Here is a 25,597-nt window from a genome sequence, read left to right as displayed (position 1 = left end):
GCCTTGGCTGGACTCAGGTGCTCCCTCTGTCTGTGCCCTGGCTCATGCCACAGATCATGGAGAGAATGTGTGTGAGACACCTTGATCTTGTAGTTGCAGGAGGGAACAGTCTTGGAGTAAGCTTCTTTCGTTTATCTGTGTACTCAGTTTGCTGGTTCAGCACACAACCTGCTGGTGCATCCTGTTTACGTTCTGCTCTGTTTCAAGCTTCCAGCATAATTCAAGAACATTATAGCTGTGGATGCTTCCAATAAGAAAAAGTATTTTGCCATTTTTCTCCACAAAATAATCCTTGTGTGTGGAGTTGCCAGTTTGCAGTAACTTCAAGGCTTCTCCTAATGTGCAGAATTTATTTATTTATTTTAAGATTAAAGATGGCTGGGAGCTGCATTTGTGTTCTACAAGTCTTCATAATAGCATTAAGTTTTTTAAACCTCTCCAAGCAATTTCCCTGTCCAAAATACCTAAAGCACATCAGTGTGTGTGTGTGCCTGCTCTTTACTGAAATGCTAAAGAAGCCTTTTGATGTTATGACGAAACACAACCACAAATAACATTGGATGAAGAAATTTAGGTTGGTATATTTGATGACTTGAATTGAAGATGCTTTGAGAGGATGGGGAGCATAAAAGGAGCTGGTATTCTTTCTGGGTAATACCTCAGCATGGAAACACAAACAGCAAAGGAGTTTGTTATTGAAGCAACATACATCAAAGCCAAGTTGACTGTGAAACTCTCTGGCCTACCCTATAGTTGTTGTCTTTGCTGTTATTAAATGTCGTGTGGTGTTATGCAGCTAGACCAGGGTATTTTTCCAGTCTAGAGTTTCATAAATGTGAGGGAAATGGTCTTGGCTTTGCAACCCCCTTCGTCTTGCCTTACACCTGTATGACCAAAGTGAGCTGTGGCCTCTGCTGTGAATTTCTCCCTTCCTGGAGCCATAGGAAGTGAGAAGGCTCTAGCTGGTAGCAAATGGCCTCCTGACCTTCCACTGGTAGCTTAGAGAAAAAGGAAATCATCGTTTCTCTGAGACAGATGTTTTCTTTCGATTGTTCCAGTTGATGTTACTTGTAGGGGAAAAACACTTTCTTCTGAAAGACCAGAAACCAATTCTGCATTTCTGTTGTCATTTAACTTGCATAAGGCCATAAAGGTCTTTGAGGAGAGCTAACTTTCTGAAAATAAGTAATGATGCATAACTTTGGGAATTGATTTCGAGTTCCTTGCTGCCAAGACCAATCTAGAATCAAGACAGAGTTTTAAATTTAGTAAAATCCAAAGACCATTTTTCCTCTGAGATCTGCTCAGCCTGAATTTCTGGTTCTCCTGGAGGTGGGATGAGGCAGAGAGCCCGCCTGGCTTTGTGAATACTCATTGATTACAGCGCTGTAGTGTTCAGCTCCTCCCAGACCTCTAAAATCATTGTAAGTAATTGGGTTAAAGTCAGCATTTATCATCCTTAGTTAGCTTAGATGTAATCATTCTTTCCAGAATTGTTTGCTGGATTGCTTTCCATGTCTAACCTTATCGGCCCCGTTAGCTCCTTATCCCTGTTTGACAAATCTAATCTTTCCCTTCCCTTCTGCAAGGAGACAGGCATCCTCAGAGGCTGCTGCACCATGGTGTGCAGCTCACCAGCAGGCGTCCTGGAGACCTGTAGAAGGATGCTTGCAGCTGCTAAAGAATTACTTAAAAGGGATTCAGGTTTAATGGGGATGGAGGGTAGGTTTTCTTGTCAGGATGGTTTCCTTGTTCACTCAGTTTTCTGTTGAAGGACATGAATTTTGCTGTGCTGGAAACAGAAAGTGTGCAAATGCTAACTGGTGTCATCAGTCAGGAATCGCTAGGACAAGCCTAGCACAAAGTGTACATGCAGTGCTTTGTGCCTTGTGTAACGCATGCCATGGTGTCTTGCTTGAGACATTTTCCTCTAGGCTTTAAAATCAGTCTTGGCTTTCATTATTTTCTCAGAACACGGTGAACCATTGTACAGGAAACAGTTCCAGTTTCATGCCTCAGCTGTACTCCAGGGACCTGTTTTTCTCTTTTTTCCCTCTCTCACTCCCAAAGCAGAACTGACACCACCAATGCAAATGGAGTCACTGGGCAGTGAAGCTGAAGTCCGCAAGACAAAAATCTAACCTATGGGCTCTATCATATGCACATTTAAGGTTGGTCTCTCTGGGCTTGTGTCTCCCTTTCTTTTGGGATTACAAATATTCTACAGGCACACAAGGAAGAGCTAATGCCTCCCTCAGTGGGGAAAAGTTTGATTCCCCACGCTTCCTGTGTCTCTGGAAGCATAATTTTACATAATTTACGTTCCAATCCACAATGCTGTCATTTGCCACCTCGACTTCTAGTGTGCTCAGCACAGCTCAGACAGCTGAAGGATTTTTTGTTGCTGTCAGAGGGAGAGGAAACAGCCTCTGTGTGCTTTCATTGTGGAGACCTCTGGAGAGCAGCATCCCTCATGCTGGGCACAGTGTCCTTAAGGGACTAATCTGCAGTGCTGCCTGCTGGGGCTGCAACTTATTGCATGCTTCAGGATGTTCAAAAGAGTGATATCTTTCCAGTTTTCTGATCCCATCCCATCCTAGCACAGAAATGTATGTTTGCAGCTGGAATCTCCCATCTGGAGCACCTGATGGTCACACTGCAGAGGGGTGCCTGTCTGCTTTTGGGGCATGTTATGGGATTCATAAATAACAACCTCCTTAACAAAGGGTAAATCAACGTGCTTCAGGCTCTTCTGCTTCCCTGTGAGCTGTGCTCTGTCAGCTCCAAATACTCTTTGAACACTATTTTCTCCGAAGTTCCTTTTTGCATAGAATGATTGGAAAAGCAGGAGAAATTACCATGGAATAATTTTTTTTTCTCTCATTTTGGTTCAAAGTGAGAATTCAAAATGTTTTGACTGGCTTTGTTTTTAGAAAAGTCACCAAATATAGATGTGTTCTCTCTAGCATGGGAACAATAAAAGGATGCAGTGCTTTGACAGCAGTCTGCCTGCTGATTGCTGCATGTACCAAGTGTCAGGATGAGAGTGATGGCCTTAGAATGTAAATCCACTGAGGCAGGAAGAGTGCTTTCCTTTGCTTTTCTACAGCACATCGTGTGTGCATTGACTGTGCCAAGCCTGAATATTGAGAGACTTACACTGGTAGAGAGAGCAGACCTCTGCCAGCCATTCTGGGGCAGGAGCGCTCCAGGTTGTGCAGCTCAGTTTGAGCCAGCAGCATGTGGTTTGTCTGAGCTCCTTTGTCATTTCTTCCCAGTTACTGTGAGCCCTAGGAAGATGCTGTCCATTCTGTTGAACTTCTGTGAAATGGGTATTTTTTTTAGTTTAAGACCTGGACAATAGCAAGGTTTGAGCTGTAGTGTTTTGTTTGGTGTTAGTTTAGCTAAAAAATATCAGCTAAGCTTGTGGCTGGGAAAAAAAAAAAAACAATAAAACAACACACTATCACTTAAACAAGCAAATAATCTCTCCTCTTCATTCCAACTCTTTGTTTTGATGAAGTGTGACATGGCTTTGACTCCATTAAACGTGTGTGCACCCAGAAAGATCAGTGCACAGCCTTGCTCCCTACCTCAGTACACCCCCGGGATGTTTCCCGCCCAGCTGGGTCCTGTTTATGGCACCAGTGCTGTCTGCCTCAACTCAGAGGCAGTAGTGATGTGCAGTCTGCCACCTGAGGAAGGGACCACCATAAGGAAATCCTAATTTCCACCTCTTAGCTAGATCTTGTTGTGGAGTTGTTTGAAAGGCTGTATGCTGCAGTTCATATCCCCAGAGCCTGACTGGAGCCGGATGCAGAAAGATTAGGGATTCTGCCTAATCCAGCTAGAAACTCTGACAGTACCCGACAGAGATGAGTCCCTGGCTGCTTTGCAGATTGTTCCTGGCTTCATGCAGGGATTTGTCCTCAGAGACTGCCATTCAGTAGAGAGCTGCAAGTCTGACTTACTTCAGTGAACAGCTCTGTGTTTCATGGGTATTTGGGGTCTCATTTATTATCAGCTGTGCTTCATTTTGGAAACATGATTGAATTCCTGGAATATAAGGTTCTGTTTCCATTGGGGAGAAGAGATTTGTAACCATACATGTGGCGGCAGGTGGTTTCTGGCAGCATGATTTTCCTTCACATGTTTATGATTTTGACCAGGTTTATGGCTGCTCTTTGTAAAATCCTCTTCTCATTATGCTAACGCACTTCAGAATTTCAGGCTCTGTCACCTTTTCTTATTATCTCATATTTCTTTTTCTCCCCTGCCACCTCCTGTGGTCTCTGCTCTGTGCAGAATGAGCCCGGTTGCAGTTGCCTGCACCAGGTTGCTGCAGGTTACCAATGCAAAACCTGATTTGTACAACAGCCTGGAGGAGAACAAGCTGAACCAGGAAGGTGGTGGGGATTTTTTTGGGTGCTCAACATGGTGATGGTTTCTATTCCCATCTTGCTGTGTATGTAAAGAGATTTTATGCTTCTTTGGTTAATGGAGGAGTCTGCAGCTCTGAGAGTTTCCTGGCTTGGGCAGAACAGGCTGTGTTTGCAGGTTTGTTGGGTGCTGTTTTTGTTTTTGTTTTTTTTTCCAGATGAAAAAACAGGATACTGAAAGCACTTACCTTTTGTTAAGAATGCAAAATCTAGAGCTTGATCGTCTTGTGATGAGGGTTTTGTGAGGCTAGAAGCATTTGGGTACCTACTGATGCTTGCAAATATGGTGTTTTGTTCTTAGAATGATTAGGATAAAATGCAGTACTTAAGAAATTCAGATCTCCAAGATTTATTTTTAAGAGAAACAAATTATTCTCTTGGTTGCTTTCTTCCCCCACTCATCCTGTTTCTGCTGGACTAAAGAGGCAAATTAAATTGAGACTAGACCTCTAGAGTCACAATGTAAGGAAGTAAGAAGACCCTCTTTGATCCCAAATGCTTAATCAAGAAATGTTTGCTGGCAGCGCTAAATGGGATTTATTTGTCAAGTCGTAGACAGAGGCCAGCGGGGCCTGGAAGCAAACAAAAGGAGGAGGTACAGCACCACAAACTTGGATTCAACATATTCACTGTTAATCTTCTTTTGCCTACATAAAGTGAAGGTTATTAACCTGACTGCAAAAGGACCTACTGGGGAGTTAAGTGTCACGTGGAGGGGATTATTACATTTTGAAAAGAATTTGTGCTGCTGACTGTAACATAATAAATGTATTAGGTGCCTCTTTAGATCTTCCCTAAGTGGCAAAGAGGCATTGATCACTGTGTGTGATGGGGGCTGGGGAGCTTGTTTTTGATGTTTTAATACTGACTCAGAAATGAGAGCTTGGAGTTGATAATGAAAGGAGAACTTGCATTTTATTATTGCTCATTTTTCTGCCTTGAAGAGACCAGGAGGGAGTTGGTGCGTGGAGCGGTGAGAAAGAAATCATTAGCATCTTCGGATTTGCACTGCAGATTAAGGCGAGGGAGTGAGGCTGGTGTTTTTTAAGCCTCTCGTGTATTTACCAGATGATCTTTAACTTGATCCCTCCTTTAACTATTTTTTCTACCAAAAGGTTTTCCACTCATGGATTTAAAAGGTCTTAGAGTTGAGCAGAAATCAGAAGCCAATTTATTCCACAAGTATCCTTAGCAGGCATTTTGTCCAATGCTGTATGAAAGTCATTCTAAAGTCAATCAGTTTTTTTCCTTCAATTTTCCATCTGAAGAGATGCGAGTTCTCGTACCTCCACTCCACTCTTGATCATTTCGTAGCTCTTCACAGTGTTCTCAGTGTAAGAACGATTTGCTGATTGTCACCAAATGAATGTCTAGCTTGGGAGGCTGGGGGGGCAACTGCAATATTATTTCCTAATTATAATTTACCTCAGTCTTCATGTTTCATTTCTCCTGCTGTTCAGTATGTAACAGGAAAGCATTACTGCGGTTGTCAGGAGCAGAGGGCAGGTCTGAGTGAGGCTGTGCTGTGTCAGAGAAAGGAAGGAGGTGGATGCTGTGGTACAGTACAAAAATGAGGGCTAGGGAAGACCTGTGAGGTGTCTGCAGATGTATCTTTAGTGGAGACACAGGGCAGAGATCCTGGGTGCTTATGAACACTAAAGATCTCCTAACACGTGTTGCAGCAGCAAGCACCTCAGCCAAAGCATCAGAGGTAATTAGTTAGTCTGCCTGCATTCCTCCTTCAGCCTCAATTAATTATGTGCTCTCTTTAACTTCTTGTCAGAACCACTCTGTTGCGGTGTTATATGATGTTAACCAGCTGCTACCTGCTGCTTCCATCGATACTTTATAAATACTGTACAAGGGACTTGAAAGGCCATCCTCACATGTGTGAGAGCAAGCTCTGTTCCTGCTGCTCTTCTGCTTCCCTGAGCACTTGGTCTAAGGAAGGAACGACAAGATGCTGTCTGTACTGGTAGCAAATACAACATTTACAGCAGGCAAACGCCTCAGTATGCTTCAAGGGGACAGCAGCTGCTTCTGGTGTTTATTGACTGAAATACAAACACAGGTCAGCAATGAGAAATGTGGGTTGTTTCAGTAAAAAGAGCTGTACTGGAATGCTTGCAGCAGTGGCAGCTCCTTGGGCAAGGCTTACAGGGAAAGAAGGTTGCATCTTTTATTAGGCCTGTTCATGCTGCTGAGGGAGGTGACCTTTTGAACACGCAAGTGTCATTTCTCATGTTTGAAATAGAAGCATCAGCCTTCAAAACTAAATAAATACATGTCAAGAATACTTCTCTGAGTTTAGCAGTTATGTTAATGACTTCAACCATCTGTTAGAGAAAATGTAGTTGTGAAGCTGGGATGGGTTAGGGTACGTTAGTAGAAAAGAGGTAATAAAGTTGTCTCTTAGGGATGGCATCGAGTGGCTGTTGTAAAGGTCTTTGGGGACCAAGTTTTAATTGTTTGCTTTTTAAAAGTTACTTTTTAGAAGTAAGATTTAAAAGAAAAATCCTGGAAGGCACAGAAATGGTGGCATACTGGCTCAGCACCCTCTTCATCTGGTGGCTGTACCAGAGCCACTTCCAGATTGTCAAACCCTGCACTTGATGTGTAGTATATCTGTGACCAGACTCCAAACCTTTTCAATTACTTTCCTTCCATCTTTGAATTGGAAAGACATTAGGCTCGTCTGAATGCATCCTTACACCACACAGCTGTGCTAACACCTTCATTACAGCATCTACTGCCAGGTAACCTCATGTAAACCAGCAGAGGTACAGTCACAGGGAAAAGCAGCATTCAGAAAAATGTAACCACATACCCAGGATGCTCTGCTGCTTTTCTGGAGTTACCAGGTTGCAGCCGAGAGCAAGTTCTTCATCTGGTCTAATACCTGATCTAAAGGAGAGAATACAAGTATTTGAGACCACTTGTAAAATATACAGGAAGTTCTGTGAGTCTCATGGTTATAAACATCCCTTCAAATGTACAATTTTTTGGAAGCTGTGGAGGTGAGATGTTCCACGCTGAAAGAAGTTAGGGCTTAGATACCTTTCTGGAGGGGTGCATTGTGGAACCCCAGATGAATGAAGATCTGTGACTCCGTGCAGAATAACAGTGCCCTCAAATTGGCTGGGAAGAAGGTGTTCCCCACTTGTGCTGCTCAAATTTCTAAGATGTAGCAAGTCCTGCGAATTTCAGATCTCTTAGGGGTTCTTGGATAATCCAGCCCTATGAAGAGATGTGTAGTGCTGTGTTTTTTGGTTGGACAGTAGTGACAAATCAGGTATTTTGAGTTCCTGAGGGATGTAAGAGTTTTGTTGCGCTGAATTAAGATACCACTGCTATTCTGCAAAATAAAGTTATTACTTGGTATGACCATCCATGAAAATGAAAGCAAATAGTGAATTTATTTAATTAAAGTACGGCTTCATTGACGTCAGATTTTGCTCAGGCTTAGTGAGAGCAAATCAGATCACTTAGCCTTCAAGTTACATCATCTTGCCTCTATTACTCACTAATTGTTTACACCTTGGGGACCAGCAGAAATAGCTAAAAATATTAATGCAACGGATTGATTACAGAATATAATACACAAAAGAAAATTCCTTTTCAACCTCTGGTGTATTTACTTCTGTGTCTTCATGATGAATCATAAATGTTCTTGTGATAACTACATGAATAATTTGTAGCAATTGTAGAATATAATTTTCTATGTAAGTTATTCTGTTGACAAATTGTCTACAAATAGCATATTGACTTCTCAATTGCATGAGTTATTTGAAATTATTCATAGATTGTTTCTTGTTTCGTCAGTTGTTTACAAGCAGTTCCTTTTTAGTATTCAGTATTCAAGTGTTCAGCTTCCAGCTGCACAATTCAGTTTGGATTTTGACACAGAGGTCACACAATACAATTCCTTCTCCTCGACTAAATACATATAATCCATAGGATCTAACTTCTTGCGTGGTTATTTGCACTGACTGACAAAATTCTTATTCTGCAGCCTGTCTTCAACACTTGTTTAAAAAGAATTGTTTCAATTTCCACTGATCATCTTGTCTAGAAGGCTATTTATGGACATACTCGTACATAGTGGATATTGCCACAAATGAGAGAAATTGCTGTAAAGCTTCAGCTGTTCACTCATCTGAATCTTTATGAATTTAAAAGTTTGGCCATCTCCTTACTATGATATTAATTTTATCATACTGGTTTTTCCTGTATATGAGAAAAACAACTATATGAACAAGGTCCATCTATGTATCGTTAACAGTTGTAAGCACTTCCTGTGGAAACTTCCTATAGTGACCTCCATTGTCAGTGCTGTCTGTGTTGTTCCAGCTGATTTTAAGACTTTTCCTCTGTCCCTAGGACCCTTCAGTACTGTTTAAAGCTGAAGTTCTGTGAATATAAAATCAATAAGTTTGTAAACTCCCACGTTGTAACTGGACAAGGCAGGGCCATTCTTAGAGCAGTAGCCTCGCACCCGCCTAGCTTTGTCCTTGGGCTGCTGCCTCTCTGCCTCTTCCTCCCTTTGTTGTCCCCACCCACCCCACTTCCCAGGAGAGAGAATCAAAGATCTCCTGTTTGGAGATGTTTCAGTCTCAATGTTTCAGACTGTGCTGCAAAGCTATGCAGAAGGACGTGTTTGAAATTTTTTGCATGTTTCTGAAGTAGCAGTGAGAAGCATGCACTCTTGCTGCTCAGATATAAGGGAAGGTTAAAGAACTGAAGTTTCCAAAATATGAAAATTTGTTTGTTTCTAACTACATTTTTGGATCATTTTGAAAATATTTCTCTTTCTTTGCATATTCGAATCACCACAGTGTGACGCAATTTGTATCTGCCCTCTTTATGTTACAATTGATGTATTTTCCTACACCATTCTTTGATCCCTGGAGCTCAGGATTGTGTCTATTGCAAGTTTTAGTGTCTAGTGTCTGCCTAAAAGAGCTCCTTTTCTGGCTTGAATTTTCTGGTTGTGGAACTCTGCATATAGTCATACAGTGAGGGACATCTTGCTGAGCACTGGGCACAGAGGGATGCTGTTGGATCTTGTAGCTCCTTTTAGTGAGGGCTTTCTTATTGTGTCAGTTGATGGTTGCTTTGGCAGAATAGAGTTTGGTGAGGAGATGGCACCATTTTATTTTTCGTGACTTAGGAGAGATGTCCAATGCTTTGCCCAAATGGACTGAGGCTGCATAAGTGTTGAAAAACCTCTCAAAGGCTGAAACCAGTCATGAGCTCCAGGTAAACGTGAGATTTCACAGCCTCTGAAGGCTTCACCCTTCCTCCCAATTGCTGGGCTCACTCCTAGTGTTCTGGAATACTGGAAGTTATTTAGTCCTGGTCCTGGCTTGAGCTGTCTTCAGACTGCTTTATCTTGCTGACTGGTAGCCAGATGACTGAAGTAATCATGGGTTGTAAGCAGCAGGCAAACCAAAAAGGAGCAAAGGTTTCCTCCCAGAGGAGCTCTCTCCTCAGCTTACTGCAGCTAGAAACTGCTTTCTGGAAGCCTCTAAACACCTCCATCCTAAACAATGTGGCCGTAGGAAGCAGAAGCAGGTAGTGTTCTCTTAGTAGCGAGGCCATAACAGTGCTGGGAGGTGTTTTGTATTCTAAGAGTCCTAACAAATAATTCAGCAGAGGGGTTTTGTGCAGTTGATGCTTTTGTCATGGAGTGGTTTGCAGAGTGCTGTCCCTGCCTCATTAGCCTGCGTGTTGCCCGCTGAAGACCCTTGTGGAGCTGTGCACTCAGAAGCTAAGTGCTTGTAAAAGCTCCTGTGGTTGATTGTAAGGCCAACAGGCTCATTTGCTTCACACTCTTTCTTAGTCTTTTAGAACTACTAGTGTTGGTCTCTCTGTTTTTTTCTCTGTCTGTGTCAGTGTTTCTAGTCTGGCACAAAATGCTGAAGTACAGAAATGCCACTTATTGAGATGCTGAAAAAAGCTGTAGTTGAAATAAAACTTAAAAATAAATAAATAAAGACAGATGGAAAGGTCAGATAAAGGTGAGTCCGTGCTCATTTTCAAGAAGTACCTTAGCAAGCAGCTTATTAATAGAAAAACAGAATTCAAGCCCTGGTTGGGAGGAATAACCTTTGCAGTAAACTAAGAGTACTTGTAGTCTTGTTGTCAGGAGCAGAGCTCAGGGTCAGCAGCTCTCTGTATTGCACAGACTGATACAAAGCTACATTTTGGCTTCCACAGTTAATTATGTGACCAGGTTCTGAGAACGACAGACGATAAAATCAGTAAGTGTTTTATCTTGGAAATCCTTTAAGATTGGTGAGGCAGAAATTCTACCTGTCCAGTGATGTCTTAAGTTTTTGGAGTGTCTGAGGATTTTAGGCTCCACACTTTCAGAGAGCCAAGTTTTTAGAAACTGCTGAGCGTTTCTTGTCTGAAGATCCTTGGGTAAACAGCTTGAGACATTTTTATAGACAGAGTTCCCCAAAGCCTAACTGCTCCCTTAGTTCCGTCTTTCAGAGTGAAGCTTTCCCACATCCATCTCTTTGGGGTCTGGTTATGCTCCTGTTGCAGACACAAGGGCATCTGTCGTTGTTCACAGTGGAGCTGTAATTTGCTTGGCTGTCCTTCCTCTTGCATTCAAGCCCCCTTCAGGCTCAGAAGTTGCTCTTCCACTGACTGCCTACCCCCTCCAAAAAGAGTATTCTCTGACCATTTAGTGCTGATGCACTTTGTGAACTGAAGAGTGCTCTTCCTGCAGCTGTCAGAGGAGTGGCTTCCTATTTCTTAAGTTTTGGGACATCCTGTGGGAGTTGGATTTACTCACTACTGTTGCAAAACCTGTAGAGTATTTTGTTCCACTTGTGCCCTGTAATAACAATGGTCCCTAAGCTAAGCTTCCCACCCAGCTCCATGCTCGTGACTTCCATTATGCATCCTGATTTTGATTACTGGCTGCTTAAAGCTCTTGAATGAGAAGGCAGAGGAGAATGACAGTAGGACAGACTAGGGGAAAAAGAAGGTGTTGAAAAACAGTTGCAGATGGGGAATGTGCTCTAGAAGTGAAAGCTGGTAGGAGGCCACAAGAGCATCATCATGGGAAAACAGCAGCCAGAAATAAAGAACCACCTTCTTCCTACTCGCTCCTTTCTGATGTGCTCTTATTTTGCCACACAGTGTAAAATGGCTTTAAGGTGCTTGTACAGCTTAGCTGTGGAAAAAAAACTACCTCACTTCTGTACCTTTACCACATGTTGGAATTGATAATACTAGTAATTTTTGAAAAGTTTTGACTGTTTTTACACTGCATTCCGGAAAATGTCTGTTAGGTCTGCCATGGTGATCAGAAAATTTCCTTTTGTTTCGGGGGTCAGAAAGTAAAAAACAAGTCTCCCAAAATATCACAATTTTCTATTGGTATTTTCTGAGAGAAGAAGAAGAGAATGGGTGTATCCTAGTGCTCCCTGTTATCATGGAGATTTTCCTTTGCTGTTGCTTGTCTCACTGACCCTGTGTATTCTCCATTCCTTGCAATGGCTTTGTGCTGAATAGGTGCCTTTTTCACGTGCAGCAGAGTAAACCTTTTTTAGGCCTTTAAGATGTATACTGTTAAGGGTATTTACATGCTGGTATTTGATTCATGGTTCTTGAGAACCCAGTAGGTAGTTCTTTACCGCCCAACGCTTCTTTGACTGCAGTTTCCTCCCATGGACAGCTGGGTGCTGTGTGATGGTCAGGGTGATGGTCCTGTGGGGGAGGAGGCCATTCCTGTTTGATGGGGAAGAAGAATAGTATGAGAGTAGAGGAAGGTTTCTTCTGTGCCTTGAAAAATCATCTTCCTTTTCTTTTTATGCTTGTCAGTCTGAATTCATGATCACGAGATTAATCAGCCTGAGGGGCTGAAAGCTGCAAGACCTGTGCAAGATGCTTGGGACATGATAAAAATGCCAAAATGTGATATGATGGCTTTGTTACAGTGGTCAGAAGGATTTAGACTCAGTTGCAGGCACTGGAATGGAATTTCACAAGCTTTTACTCTTCATTTCAAGAGGATAATAGAACTTCATTGCATATCCTTTTCCATAGATGCCCATGGCTTTCTCCGTGGCCTTTACCATTTGATTATTGGTTTTTGTGTGCTTTTTGCTCTTGAAATACTATTGCTAAGTCCTTTAAAATTATTATGTCTTTGAAGGAAAACAATCAGGTCTTAAGAGGCATTTTTGGGGGGCGATGAGAATCTGGAGTTTGTTTAAAGAAAGTGGATCTGGAGAAGATAAAGCAGAGAACTCAGCTATGCAGAACTGATGTTGCATTCCAAAAGATAATTGAAGAGCTATACCCCTCTACAGAGTGCTCTGTTCTTTATTATTACTTTTATTTCCACTTAGAAATCTTTTGAAGCACCAGAATCACATACACCTATATTACACATAAACCTGTGGGAACCAGCAGCTCGTAGCCCTCTCTTGGATTGAACAAATGACACTAATTCCCTGAGCAGAAATCCAAGCCTTTGCAAATGAACGTCTCCACTACCACATGCTTGAACTGCTTGTAGCAGACATACACAGGGTACGGCATCTCAAGCACCTGTTTTCTTTCCACCCTTGGATGCTTTCATAATTCTGGGAACATCCTGCTCAGAGGTGTCAGTGTGTCTGCTCAGGTGGATCTGAAGAAAGATGTCTGTGAGACAAACTGTCTTAGAAAAATACTGATGGAAAACAGCTGGATTACCAGAGCTAATGGAGTTACAGACCCGAGTGTGACAGCACAAGTGCTGTGCTGCTGTATCCCAGAGAGCAGCCAGCCCGCTAGTTAAGTGAGGATGATGCATCGGTGATGGCAAACCTGAAATAACAGTTCAGACTGACTGAAAGCCTCATTTCTGTAACCTGGCAAACAAGCTAAGTGTTTATGTACTACAAGCACTTTGAATCCTTATTAAAAGAGTTTAAAAAAATAGAAATGCAAATACTTTCGTTAGGCAACGAGCTTCCTTGGAGTAGGTAATTCAATCCCGTTACTCAGGAAGTGCCATTGGTTTCTTTTTCTATTAGGTTTAGGGCACAGAGGGCATTTGGATTAATGAGAGGCAGAGATGGTGGGAAAATACTCTGTTGTCTGTACCCTTTGGTAAGCCTGGGTAATTAGTGAAACCTTTGCAAGCAGTAGCTTTCATTTCAGTGTAATTGCAAAATAATTATCTCATCTGGTAGGGGTATCATCTGTGTTGATTAATGACATTCAAGTAATATACGAAACAGCTGCTTCAGAAGTATATGAGCTATTGTGGTTCCATCTGAGTTGCTCAGCTGAATGCCCCACAACAAGGTGTATTAAAAACCTAAGTGATACAGTGCATAACAGTGTTTGCCGTTCATTTTAAGGGGGAAAATTGGCTTCTGTGGGGAGTTTTTGTGTGCTGCTGAGAATTTGTTGTCCTCACTTGTGTCAGAATCCATAAACTTAGCCTCTGGAAATGAGAAGCAAATCAGTAGGTTGTGGACCTTGTTTTTTAGGGATGAACTTTAGCAGCTGTAACGATGACAAAAAAAAAAAAACTTTTGGAAAAAGATATGAGAACAGGAAAGGAAGAAGCAGTGATCTTCATACTAAAGACTGAAGATGTTCCCTTCACAGTTGTGCCACTGGTTTCCTCCAGTACCTTTTTGGATTTCTGCTTTTAATCTGCAGCGTGGGAAATATTAATATTTCCTGCTTTTTGTCTTTTCAGGCAGCAAGCTCTTTGAGCAGAGCCTCCTGGGACACTTGTGTCACCAACAGTAACTTGAAGGCAGGAAGGTGTCTGGAGGCGTGCTTTTGGAAAGGTGGCCAGTCATTTCCTTTTCTTTCCCCCCCTTTTTAAATTTTTTTTTCTAAAGGAACTCTTTTACTTAACTAGGGAAATTAACATATTTCTGAAGTTTAACTGTTAGCTTGGTGTGTCTGTGGGTTCCATGGGTTCCTCCTGGCAGTCATCCCCTGTTGAGATGCTGCAAAGAGTATCACTGGTTGCTCTTCTTCTATGCTGGTGCTGTTCAGTAGGGCAAACTGAGGTCTGGAGCTGGAGCTGCAACTGCTGCTCTATGAACACCAAGCCTTACATCTGATCTGGAATGCCAATGAGCCCATATAAAGCTGTTAATGTCTGTGTGAGGTTTTTTAGTCCTCATTACCAACCTAATAGAAAGATAATTCCACAGCTGCTGTTCCAACCTGTGGGATTTTACCCACTTAATTAATTTTCTTTCTTGCTAAAAAGGTCTTGTTTTAATGCAAAAGGAGCTGTGCTTGATTTGCTTTTTAGGGACTTCTCAAATGTATAGTGAATGTGGCCCGGAGGCTGGCCTGTGAGCTCCAGGAGGCAGTGAGGTACAAAAACCCACTCCTCTCTCCTGCTGCCTTTCTGCACTAAAATGCAAGCTTGTCCATGACCCAAGGATGACAAACTGCTCTCCCAGTGCCTTCCAGCAGTTCAAAATGCCACCCTACAGCACCTCCCCAACCTGTCAGTGTGCCAGCGAGCTGTCTTTGTAAATAAATACAGATATCAAACAATAAGCAGATCCCTTTTTAACATACGCTGTTTCAGGCTGTAATATTCCGTTCTGCTGCAGCTCGTCTCAGCATCTGTCAAGTTGTTGCCAGCTCCGCAGCTCCCTTTCAGCTGTATTTAATGCACCAAGTTTTATGTTGTGGAGGGTGTAAAAGAGGGTGAGGAGTTGGCTTGTTTTACATCTGTTTTGGTGTTACTCGTGATTTATAAAATGTGAAACATGAACGAATGATTCTGTGTTCCTTCCCATCTCTGTGTCAGGAGATAGTACAAACTCTTGTTCCTTATGCTTGATCAAGTGGCTTTCTGCAGGGTTGTGTATGAGTAGAGAAGTATACAGGGATGGGAAAAAAAAGTCATTTGCAAAACATTTCACCATCAGAACCCTAAAGTGAACAAACACCAAAGTGGGGGGAGAAGCTGTGATGAGGGTCGGATGGAAAAAAAAACCACAAGCAAAACCCAATTAATTCCATTCAACTCCTTATGTCCCAACAGCCTGGAGAGGCAGGGCTCAAAGCCCCAGGGGTGTACTTTAGTGCAGTGCTGTGGGAGGGATGGCCATTGGCTGCTGGGCTTGGTCAGGTTCTTATCTCCACTAATAGCCAGCAGGGGTTAGAGAGAATGTAAGGGCAGGGCAGCTAATCAGAAGAAATGCTATGTTAAGCTTCTGTTTATTTTTGTTTTCATATTAAAAATGTATTGAGCCCAGGTGACCCATAATCTATGGGGTTAATTCCTCTTTTGAGAATTTGCCCCATAGAAAGTCCTTGCTTTTTATCGTCCTTATCCACTTCTCACATGTCCTGTTGGTTTTGCTGTAGGGAGATGCAAAGAAATCACATTAGTTAACAAAAATCAGACTGTTTATGCAGGCAGCAAGTCCCAAAGACAGCTCTGTCAAGTTTTTCTGAGGTCTGCTGAGAAAAGGAGAATATTCCCACTGCCTGAGATGCTCTAAATTGGATTAGATAGGAACATAACTGTGCAGAGGGGGAAGGCATGATCCTCCACTGGAGCAGAGAATTTAGGCGACCCACGGTATCTCCTGTTTCCTAATGTTCCTTGAAGAGTGATGATTAAAATCTCTCGTCTGAGCATGTATGCACACAAGACAAAACGCAATGTTAGCGGCCCTAAATATATTAGAGCTCCCTGCTCCTGTTCAAGTGGTACATCAGCTGGAATAGTAATAGGGAATGAATGGGTTTTGCCTACAAGGGCAACACAGTTCTCCCCATATTAGAAGGGGAAAATTGGTATTAAAAATGCCTTTGAATGACATTTCTGATGTTAGTAGCTTGTGCACCTGCCTGTGACACATTACATCTAATGGCTTCAGAGCCCTTTACAAACCTGAATAAATAAATCTATTCTTTTTTCCCTGTCTGTCTCTGAAAGCTGGGAGGTACTGTTCAGTAACATGTCTGAAAGGGCTAGGACCGAGGTCATCAGGGTAGGGTTTATTTGGGCAGCAAGCCACATTGTCCTGTGCTGCTTTCTACACTCAAGCACTTGCACCTCTTAGACACTTTCACTTCCCCTGTTGAGAAGCCAGGATGTGGTCTGTGTATGTGTGTTTGAAAAGCATATAAAATGAACACCTGTGGCGTGGAGTTTTGGCTGCTGCTCTGCCTCAGTGTCCTGCAGGACTGTGGGGAGTGCTTGCAGAAAGGACCGTGCCCCCAGCTTGTTACCTTCACCCTGAGAGCTGTTTGGCACTGAGATGCAATGGAGCAGCCAGTGCTCCAGGTGGGCATGTATACAATTACCATTGGCTTTGGGATGCTGGAGGGAATGGCTGTGGCAGAGGATTTTTGTTTTGAGAGAGAGAGCAAAGCAGTGAGTTAAACGGGGATGGAGAGGAGAGGAGCTATGAAATAGGTTTATATGATGCCAGCTTAATGTTTGAATTGGAGCTGTCAGGGAGAATGAGATCCAGGCTCAGAGCTGTTCTCTGGAGAGAAGCACTTACAGAGAAATTGCTCTGTTAAGCGCTGGCTCCACCCCTGCCCCAGGTCTGGCTGACTTCTGCAAGGGAAGACTGACAAGGGCAGCCGCCAGCCATCCTCCCTTCCCATTGGCCTTCCCTTCAAAAGGCTCTAATCTACCTTCTCCTACTTACTCACTGCTATCACCACCTGAGCATCTCTCAACAAACCCTTCTCATGGTTTTATTGGTGTCTTTACTCCACACTACTGATCTCTCTGCTTCATCACCTTGCTCTCTTTTTCATTCCCCTCTTGTTCTCTGGTCAAAACCCTCCTCTATCTCGTCTAAGTGGAATGAAAAGTAAGATTTATCTTCCCAGTGTTATCAGAGTTTCTGCCAGATGGTTCCCTTCACTGCATTCAGGTGTGCAGAAAAGAGCTGATCATTACCTGATCAGGAGGATAAGTTCATAAGTTCATAAGGTTGGAAAGGACCTATAAGATCATCCAGTCCAACCATCCTCCTATCACTATCTCTACCCAACTACTAAATTAAATCCTTTAGCACCTCATCTAAACGCTTCTTGAACAGCGCTAGGGATGGTGCCTCAACCACCTCCCTAGGCAGGCCATTCCAGTGCCTGGCCACTCTTTCAGAAAAGAAATGCTTCCTCAGGTCTAATCTAAATCTTCCCTGGCGCAACTTGTGGCCATTCCCTCTCGTCCTGGGATGTGACTGAGACTAGGTCATAATCCTCCTTGGGCATGATATCCAGGCATGTGTCTTATGTGTGTCACTGCTGTTTCTGACAGGTTGACCAGCCTGGATCACTGCGCTGGGGACCTGAAGCGAGGAGATTGACTGATGTGTGTTTAGCACAGCCTGACCAAGTACTTCTCTGAAGGCCTGTCCCTCTGAGCAGCACACAGGTAAGAGGCAGCACTGCTGCTACTCAGACTTTGCTGCTGCTGGCCTCTGTCCTGGCTGGGGCTTGCTTCAGGAGAAGAGGATTTTTCCATTTGCTTGGCTTTGTCACTTCTGCCTGACATAAATGTAGAGGCAAAACTTTACATTGTGTGTACAGAGCAGGAAATGTTTTTCATCAAAAACGTGCTCCAAGATGAGCAAGACTGCTTGTATGGATAAGATAAATATAGGTTAAAACTGTGGGAAGAGTACACCAAAAAAAGAATAATCTTAGATACGTATATGCTATTAATAAAGCAATACTTAGACCTTTTGTTCTAAAATAATTTTATATTGAACATTATCTTAATATAAACAGAAAGCTTTTTAAGAAAATGAAGAAGGATATTTGTGTGGGGAAAAGGGGTTAAGAAAGAAATGAATTGAATTGTTTACTTTTTGACCAGGCAAGAAGTTTCAGGTCAACCAAAAGTGAAAAGAAAAACCAAACAGAAAAGCCCTGTAGTTCTGATTGTGATGACTCATGGAAACCAGATCTAGAAAAGATGAGGCTCTTTAGTCCAAACCCTTAATCCCCTACTAGTACGAAACACTGTTCCCAGCAGTGTCTACCAGTCCTGTTTTAAATGATGGGATTTTCCCTTGTCCCTTTGGGATACTATTCCACGGTCTAATAGAATTAATCTGCTTACTTCTCTTTCAACCTCTGACCACTGCAGATGCAATTAGTAGTAGGCGATGGGAGGATTCTGTTTCCTATGCTGTATTATGAAGGCTTAGGGCTGTACTGTGTTAAACCAGACATCAGTAGCAAGCGTGTATGCTAGAGTGTGGCTTATCTGTCAGTACTCATTACAGCCCCATAAACGTCTTTGAACTAGAGTTCTCAGACGCAAAGAAGCTTTTCTACAGTTGTAATTCAGGATCTGATAAGGCATGGACTAATGTATTTGAATGCCTGTGAGAAAAAACAGTATGATTGGAAACAAAAATAAAATGCAGTCATATGCTGCTTGTGCTAGAGACTTTCTGAGACAATGTAAGTCTCTATTTCTGGAGCATTCTCTGGCCTTGCTTTTGGTTTCTCTCATGTACAAACTGGTAGGATCTGTATGAATCATTTTATTGATGTATCAGTAGTGCTGGAGGAACCAGTGCACTTTTGCAGCTGTGAATTTTAGAACATGAATAAAACCAGTGGGTTTCTGCTGATGTGTATGGAAAGTCTCTAGTCAATCAGTTGAATATAAAGCCAAATGAATTGGACGTGAAAATTATATCTGGTTTTAGTCTGTGTTTCCACTCACCACAAAGTGGAGCTTTCTTCTGTGACATTTCACCCATTTTGCTCCTTAAATTTGGAAGTGTTCTAGCAGCAAGAACTGTCACTCAGTTTGGCACACAGATGGGGTTCAGACCTGTTCACACAGGGAGGCTCCAGCACCAGCTGATGTGTACAGACAGATGCTTGGATTCATCCACTCCAAAAGTGAATGAAAACACACGGTCAAACTGGAAGCTATTGCAGCGTAGTTGCTGGTGGATGTCTGACTAAGGCTGCAATGTGAAACAGGGCCAGGGGTCATGAAGAGCCGTGCCAGCATTCCGTGTGGGCTATATCCAGTGGTATTAAAGAGAGAAGTTACAATCCTGTTCCTTCCCCCTTCCCTTAAATCCCTGACTATAATATGCCATAGCTTTTCTGGAATATTTCTTCAAATAGAAAAACTAAGTATAAGCATAGCCACTGGTCCAGCATTTCACTATCAAGATAACTAGTTTGCCTGTATTTATCAGATCAGAATTTCTTAAACTGAAAATCAAGTTGCAAAGCTTTGATGTGTTCTGTGAGTGCAGGGCTAATTTGCCCATTATTTTTAATCAGTTGAAATTCTTTTTGAGCTTGGTGCTTGGCTGCTTCATGTGATTTTGTAACATTCTTCAAAGGATGGGAAGGTGGTGACTGAAGCAAGGTGTAATGATCCATAGCAGCACACGTTCGCTGCTCCAGCTTTGCCAGGCAAGCTTCTTTCCAGTGAAAGTGTCAGTAAACCCAAGGCGAAAAGCTACAGTTTCTCCTTCACTCTTCCCTTTTTCTGTTGCTTGCAAGTTTATCTCGCTGCTTGCTTCTTAAAAGCACTGCATTAGCTGGGGGTCTGTGAAGTAAAAAGCATTCTTTAAATACAGATCTGGTCATAGTCCTTTCAGAAGCTGCATTTCTCAAGCTGGGAGCTATTGACCCCTTTCAGTGCAGTCACAAAGAAATCCAAGAGGAAATGGAGGGTGAGGACCAGCAGGGAGTACATATATATATATATAATTTCTTCCCCTAAGTTGTCTCTTACTCCACCCCCTGTCAGACTGGCTATTGTGCAAGACCCACATGGGATACCAGTTGCCATATAAGGAGAACTGCATCATGCTGCATTCTTTCTAAAAATTGATTATTTACAGTTGCCTTATACTTTTCTCTTGCTGAAAGATTTCCTGCTTTTGTGGAAGATCTGGTATAAAGGAAAGCAGTAGACTCTGGAACCGTGTGTACAGTCACAGTTTGTGCAAAACTCATGGATGCTGGGGATCATCTTCTTGCATCCTCTTGTATCAGTAACTGGGAGATAGTCTTCAGCACAGCTCCCTGGGATGCCCTATAAAAATCAGCCAACTTTCCTTTAAGAATCTATTGATTCATCTTGTAACAATCTGCCTATTTTTCTATAATAACCTGATAAAAATCTGTTTAGTAACTGGTAATCCTGCAGACTTCTTAAAAAACAAAAACAAACAACAAAAGAACAAGCAGACAAAAAGAATGCTCCCTCTTAGAAACAGCAGCATTTTCTGTTCATTTTGCCACAGTAATGTCCCTGAGCATGTCTACAGCAGGGGAGAAGAGGGAAAATGCTTTCTATTAATAGAATGTTTTCTTTTGCAGAAAATTAGTTGTTTGGTATTATTAAGAACTTCGTAGGCATTGGAAATCAACCCTTTTTTCCTTTCTCAAATGTTGAGACGACACTTAAGCTGCCATTTTCTCAAAATTACATAAGGACTTTTTCAAAGATTTTTTTCTTTTTTTAATAAGGCCTAGAAACTGGAGCTGCATTGACCAAAGGAAAGAGAAACCATATTTGGGAAATTTTTCTGATCTCTCTGTAGACTGTGAGTTGAATTGCTCAGAAAAGCCGTGCTAGTCTCATCACTCTGCAAAATAAGTCTCCCAGATAACTTTGTCATGAAAAATTATGCATGCTAAAGATACAAGAGCTTCCTGAGATGCTTGAGTTTGCTTTGGATACGGAAGGGCCTCCTATGCTTTTCATTCTTCATAAAGTATAATTTGGTGCCTCCTAAATACTGCCCACTGTGATATCAAAATAAGGTATCATTGACAGTGAATGGTATGTTCAGCTCTCAAATTACCATTGGATTGGTTCATGATTTTTGGTGCCTACATGGTTGTCATCGGTCATTTGAGTGGACATGGTACAAATGCTCCTCACCAGTGCAAACTCAACCATATCATGGGCAAGGTGCTTTGCCAAAGGACAACGGGGTTTGCTCTTTTGCCAGGGAAGGGATGCAGAGCTGCCTTCCAGCTCTGCGCTGAGCCATGGAGTGATGCCATCAGCGTTGTGCAAAGTGAAAGGGGCTCTACATCTCCTAGCCTGAGACCTCCAGAAAGATGTTTGCTTCTGATTTGTGAAATCTGAAACATACTAAGTGGAGCTGGGGACTTAGTTTTAGAGCTGTTAGAATTATTCTCTGTCTGTAGAGATTTTCAGGAAGCAGATATCTTAAGAGGGACATATGTGCGTGTATTTGAAGCTTTCTTTTCTTCAGCTTTTGAATAAGAGCTGGGATCAGTAAAAAGTGCTAACTATTAAAATCAGGAGGATGGATAGCATTATCTCGTCAGAGATACAGAGGGTTTTGACAGTTGTTCATACAGTTCCTAGCCCTGCTCCTCGCATTCTGACAGGCGGAAGCAGCTTGTTTCCTGTCTGCCTTTCTTTCTCATCTGTACTGGGATGTTAAGAGGTTGGACTTGACGATCTTAGAGGTATTTTCCAACTTAAAATATTCTATGATTCTGTGAAGAGAGCTGGTAAGTTTTCTGCTGTAGAATGTTGTGATTGAAGTGTTTTATTTTGTGCAGAAACTGGCTTTGTGAAACTTTGCATTCATTTTCAGAGAAACCTGAAGATGAAAATGTTCTTTTTTCTGGAGAGTTTATCTTCTCCTTTTTTTTTTTTTTTTTCTGTTGCTCATCTATTCTGTGACAGAATAGGAATAGGTAAGGGAAACACACACACACACACACACACACACACACACACACACACACACACACAAAACAAAAAACAAACAAACAATCAGAAACAGAAGTCCTCCAGAATTTTTTTCCTCAAATGAAAAACTGCCTGCTAAAAATATCTATATATCTTACTTTAAAAAAAAGCTGACTTTTAAACTTGTACAATATGAAGAAAAGGTTACTCCTGTTGAATGTCCCAGCCAGTTTTTAAGTGAGGTTTCTTATCTGCATTTCTTTGTCTATTTAGTGCAAAACTTCAAAACCAATCTTGCAAGAGGAACCTCAGTGTAGGTGAGCCATTAGACAGAGCTGTGCCCAGCAAAGCTAATGATAACCCAATGACTACTTTGACCTTCATAAAATAACTTGTTCCTCATGTAGCTTGTAACAGAAGTGAGCTGCATTGTCAGCAGACTGTTGGCAGCACTGGCAGATAGGAAACCAGGAGCTCAACAGCCTTGAGCATGCTTATGCTGGACAATTGGACAGCTCTTGGTAGAACATGGTAGGAGTGGGAAGGTATAGACAACATGTAGACATTGTATGGCTGGATGATGTGGTGGGATGCAGTGACAGTGCTTTGGCTGTATTTTAGCACCAGTGCCCAGCCTGTGGAGGTTTTGAAGTGAACTGAGCCCTGTCTGCAGCTATTTCTTTCCTGAAAAAGCAGGACACAGGGTTTCCAGGATGGATCGACCCCCCAGTAGCACATGAAAAAACAAATAAGTTCTGCAGTAGTATGTTTAAACAACATAAACTTCCTCTTCTAAATCATTTGTCAAAGGTTTATTTTTACATCCTCTAACACTCACTAGGTGTTAATTTTCAGACTTGGCTGTACCATTGCCTTAAAATATCAAAATATCTAAGAGCTCTAATGGGCTCAGTCCTTCCTTGCTGTATGTCATGAAGCAGCCACTGAGCACAGGATGGCAGGAGTTAGGTTCTACTGGGAACTGCCTGTGCTGTATTTGTCATCTTGAGCCACTTCTGGCAGCTTTCCCTAGCAACTGTTGATGACAGGATATTGCAGTTTGTGACTATCTGACCCCACTCATTTTCTCACGTTCTGCAGCAGGGCTGGTTGTGGGGTTTGAGCATTCCTGCTGTCTATCCAGGTACACTTGGTGCTCTACAAATGATGTATTTCAGGGCAGAATTTGTCACTGAGTCCTCAAACTGACCTGTGCCATTTATAACCTTTGTGACTGTGAAGTACACTTCAAGGAAGCTAAAAATAATATTTGTTGTAGAAATAGCTTTAAATTGAGAATATTTAGTCAACGAAAAGACAGGGAATCTCTCTGTCCTTTTTTTTTCCCATGTTTAAGTGTTCAGCTTTCAGGATGGAGCTAAAAGTTTATCATGAGCTATTGGCCTGTTAGCTGAGTTGGCTTTAGCGTATGGATTATGTTACTGGAAAGTGGAATCCCTTGCCAGAATTGTTTTTGCTGTTCCATTTCCCTTTCCATGTCCTGATTTTGCATGTTATCTGGTAGCTGTGCTAAGGCTGAAGTCTTACTGCACTGATGAGAACCAGGAGTTGGCATTCTGCTCTTCTGTCTCCTTCTGCCAAAGGCCAGTAGGCAAAAGAGCATACATTTTTACTATTTACATGAGTACAGTTTATGGTCATTTGAAACACCTGAAGATCAGCACATCAAAGCTCTGATTCTCCTAGTGCCTTAGCCTGACAACAGTGTGGATAATGTTCAGTACATTCAGATCTGGTTGGAAATGAATCACTTGGAAAACTTATGATAACCAAATAAATCTAAACCAGAATTCAGATGTATCAGGCTAGAAGTTTAATCTGTATGGATACTCAGTAGTTCTGAGTGTACAAAACTGAAAATGCTGCTTTAGTCCACTGCCATTTACTGAGTGCTTTTTTATTGATCAAGAGTAATGGTAATTGATTAGAAGTGTGGCAATCTCCTGTTTCTTTGGAGAATAGAATATCAGTGGTGTGTATCAAACCTGTGATTCACACCTCTGTACCAGATCATTTTTATGAAAGAAGGAAATTATGCAACTTTTATTCAACTTAATGGAGACCGTAAATCTTTGTGAAATAAAGTTGAAATTAAGCAATTGTTTCAGTCAGTGAAAGGGTTATATATATAAGTTTGTAAACATCAGGATATTTGATTGCAGATTTTCTTTAAGGAACACGATTTTGTTTTAAAAACTTACAAGCCACTCTTTTCAACATTTAAAAACTAAAACCACATTTCCCTATTAAAACATGATCCAAACTTTTTATAAAAGAGTTGGGTTTTATTTAAAAAGTTAGGGAAGAAAAAAGTTTCATCTCAGGTTGAACAAAACTCTGGGCAGTTGAGTGAAGAAAAATCTTTGTATTGTTTTGTTTTGGAAAATAAAAATAAATAAACAAACATCTTCCAGTTTAAACTGAAGCTCTTTTTGCCCTCCCTTTTCTTTTTTGGTTTTCTTATTTGCTATGTGGTTTTGTCACCAAAGCTACAAAATCTATTGATCATCTTGACACGTTCCTTCTGATGGTACTGGCACAGTCTCTTTTCCTTGTTTTTTTGTTTTTGTCTTTTGCATGTTTGTGGCTCCCTGCTAGAAGAGCTTGGGGTTTGTCTGGCAGGAGCACAGCACTAGGGCTGTCCTCCTTCTCCTCTTCCTGCTGCAGAGTTGCTGTTGCCCCCACAGGTGCAGGTAACCTATGTGCTGCAGCCTTCCTTTTTCTTTCTTCAACATTCATCTTTGTCTGGTTGCTGAGTACTCCCAGCAGCAACCCAGGGAATAATACGAGTGCACCTAGTAAGCACCCTTTCCTTTGCTAATTCTTTCTGAATGTGTTGTGGTGACTGCAGCTGGGTATTGAGTACTGCCCTCAGCTCCAGTAGTGGGCTGAGTAGGAGACCCCCAGAGGACACTGCCTGTATTCTGCCTGTCTTGCCCATGTCCCTTGCACGAGGATCAGCTCTCCCCTCCCCATCCCAAGTGATGCTATTGCTGAAGAATGTTGGATGGAGACCATTATACACATACTGGAGGTGCCGCAGGATTTGGGGGTTGAGTTTGATTTAAAAAGGAGGAGACTCGGGAAAGAAATGTTTTTAGTGGGGACCCAGGCTGTAGCACATTTCAGAGCTGTCTGAAACATGCTCAGTAGGCAGAGATGTATGTGGGTGCTTCGGGGGGGGGCTCAGTTAGCATTGCAAATGTTCCCAAGGAGTGCTCAAGGCTGCTGTCCCAGGCACGTACTTTGTTAATGCTTCTGGGGAAGATGCTTTGGGAATAATCAATCAGCGTCACTGCATTTCTTCCCTGTTGGAGCTGCTCTGTCTTGTTCTTTCAGTGCTGCCCATTTTGGTATTAATTTTTGCACAGAGGTTTGAATCACACAGGCAGGAAAGTTTTGTTGTGCAATGGGCTGAGGCCTTTGCCTCTACAGCACTATAACA

The 25,597-nt window shown here is 42.1% G+C and overlaps 1 protein-coding gene across 4 annotated transcripts in view; it reads left to right on the top strand.

Moving 5' to 3' along the window:
* TSPAN18 (tetraspanin 18) overlaps nucleotides 1-25,597 on the top strand; it is a 97,980-nt gene that overhangs the window by 32,866 nt on the left and 39,517 nt on the right. For 2 of the 4 annotated variants that reach the window (XM_065754964.1, XM_065754961.1), the window contains exon 3: nucleotides 17,725-17,841. The gene's annotated coding sequence lies outside the window, so the exon portion shown is untranslated. Of the gene's footprint in view, nucleotides 1-16,716; nucleotides 16,732-17,318; nucleotides 17,336-17,724; nucleotides 17,842-25,597 lie in introns of those variants that run through there. The other 2 variants (XM_065754963.1, XM_065754962.1) reach the window with 2 other exon arrangements.

The sequence above is a fragment of the Cyrtonyx montezumae genome, unplaced genomic scaffold (genome assembly GCF_038088225.1).
Source record: "Cyrtonyx montezumae isolate F1298 unplaced genomic scaffold, pur_monq_1.0 scaffold_10, whole genome shotgun sequence".
Lineage (NCBI taxonomy): Eukaryota > Metazoa > Chordata > Aves > Galliformes > Odontophoridae > Cyrtonyx > Cyrtonyx montezumae.
Note: the sequence above shows the minus strand (reverse complement) of the source record. Positions and strands in the feature narration are given on the sequence as shown.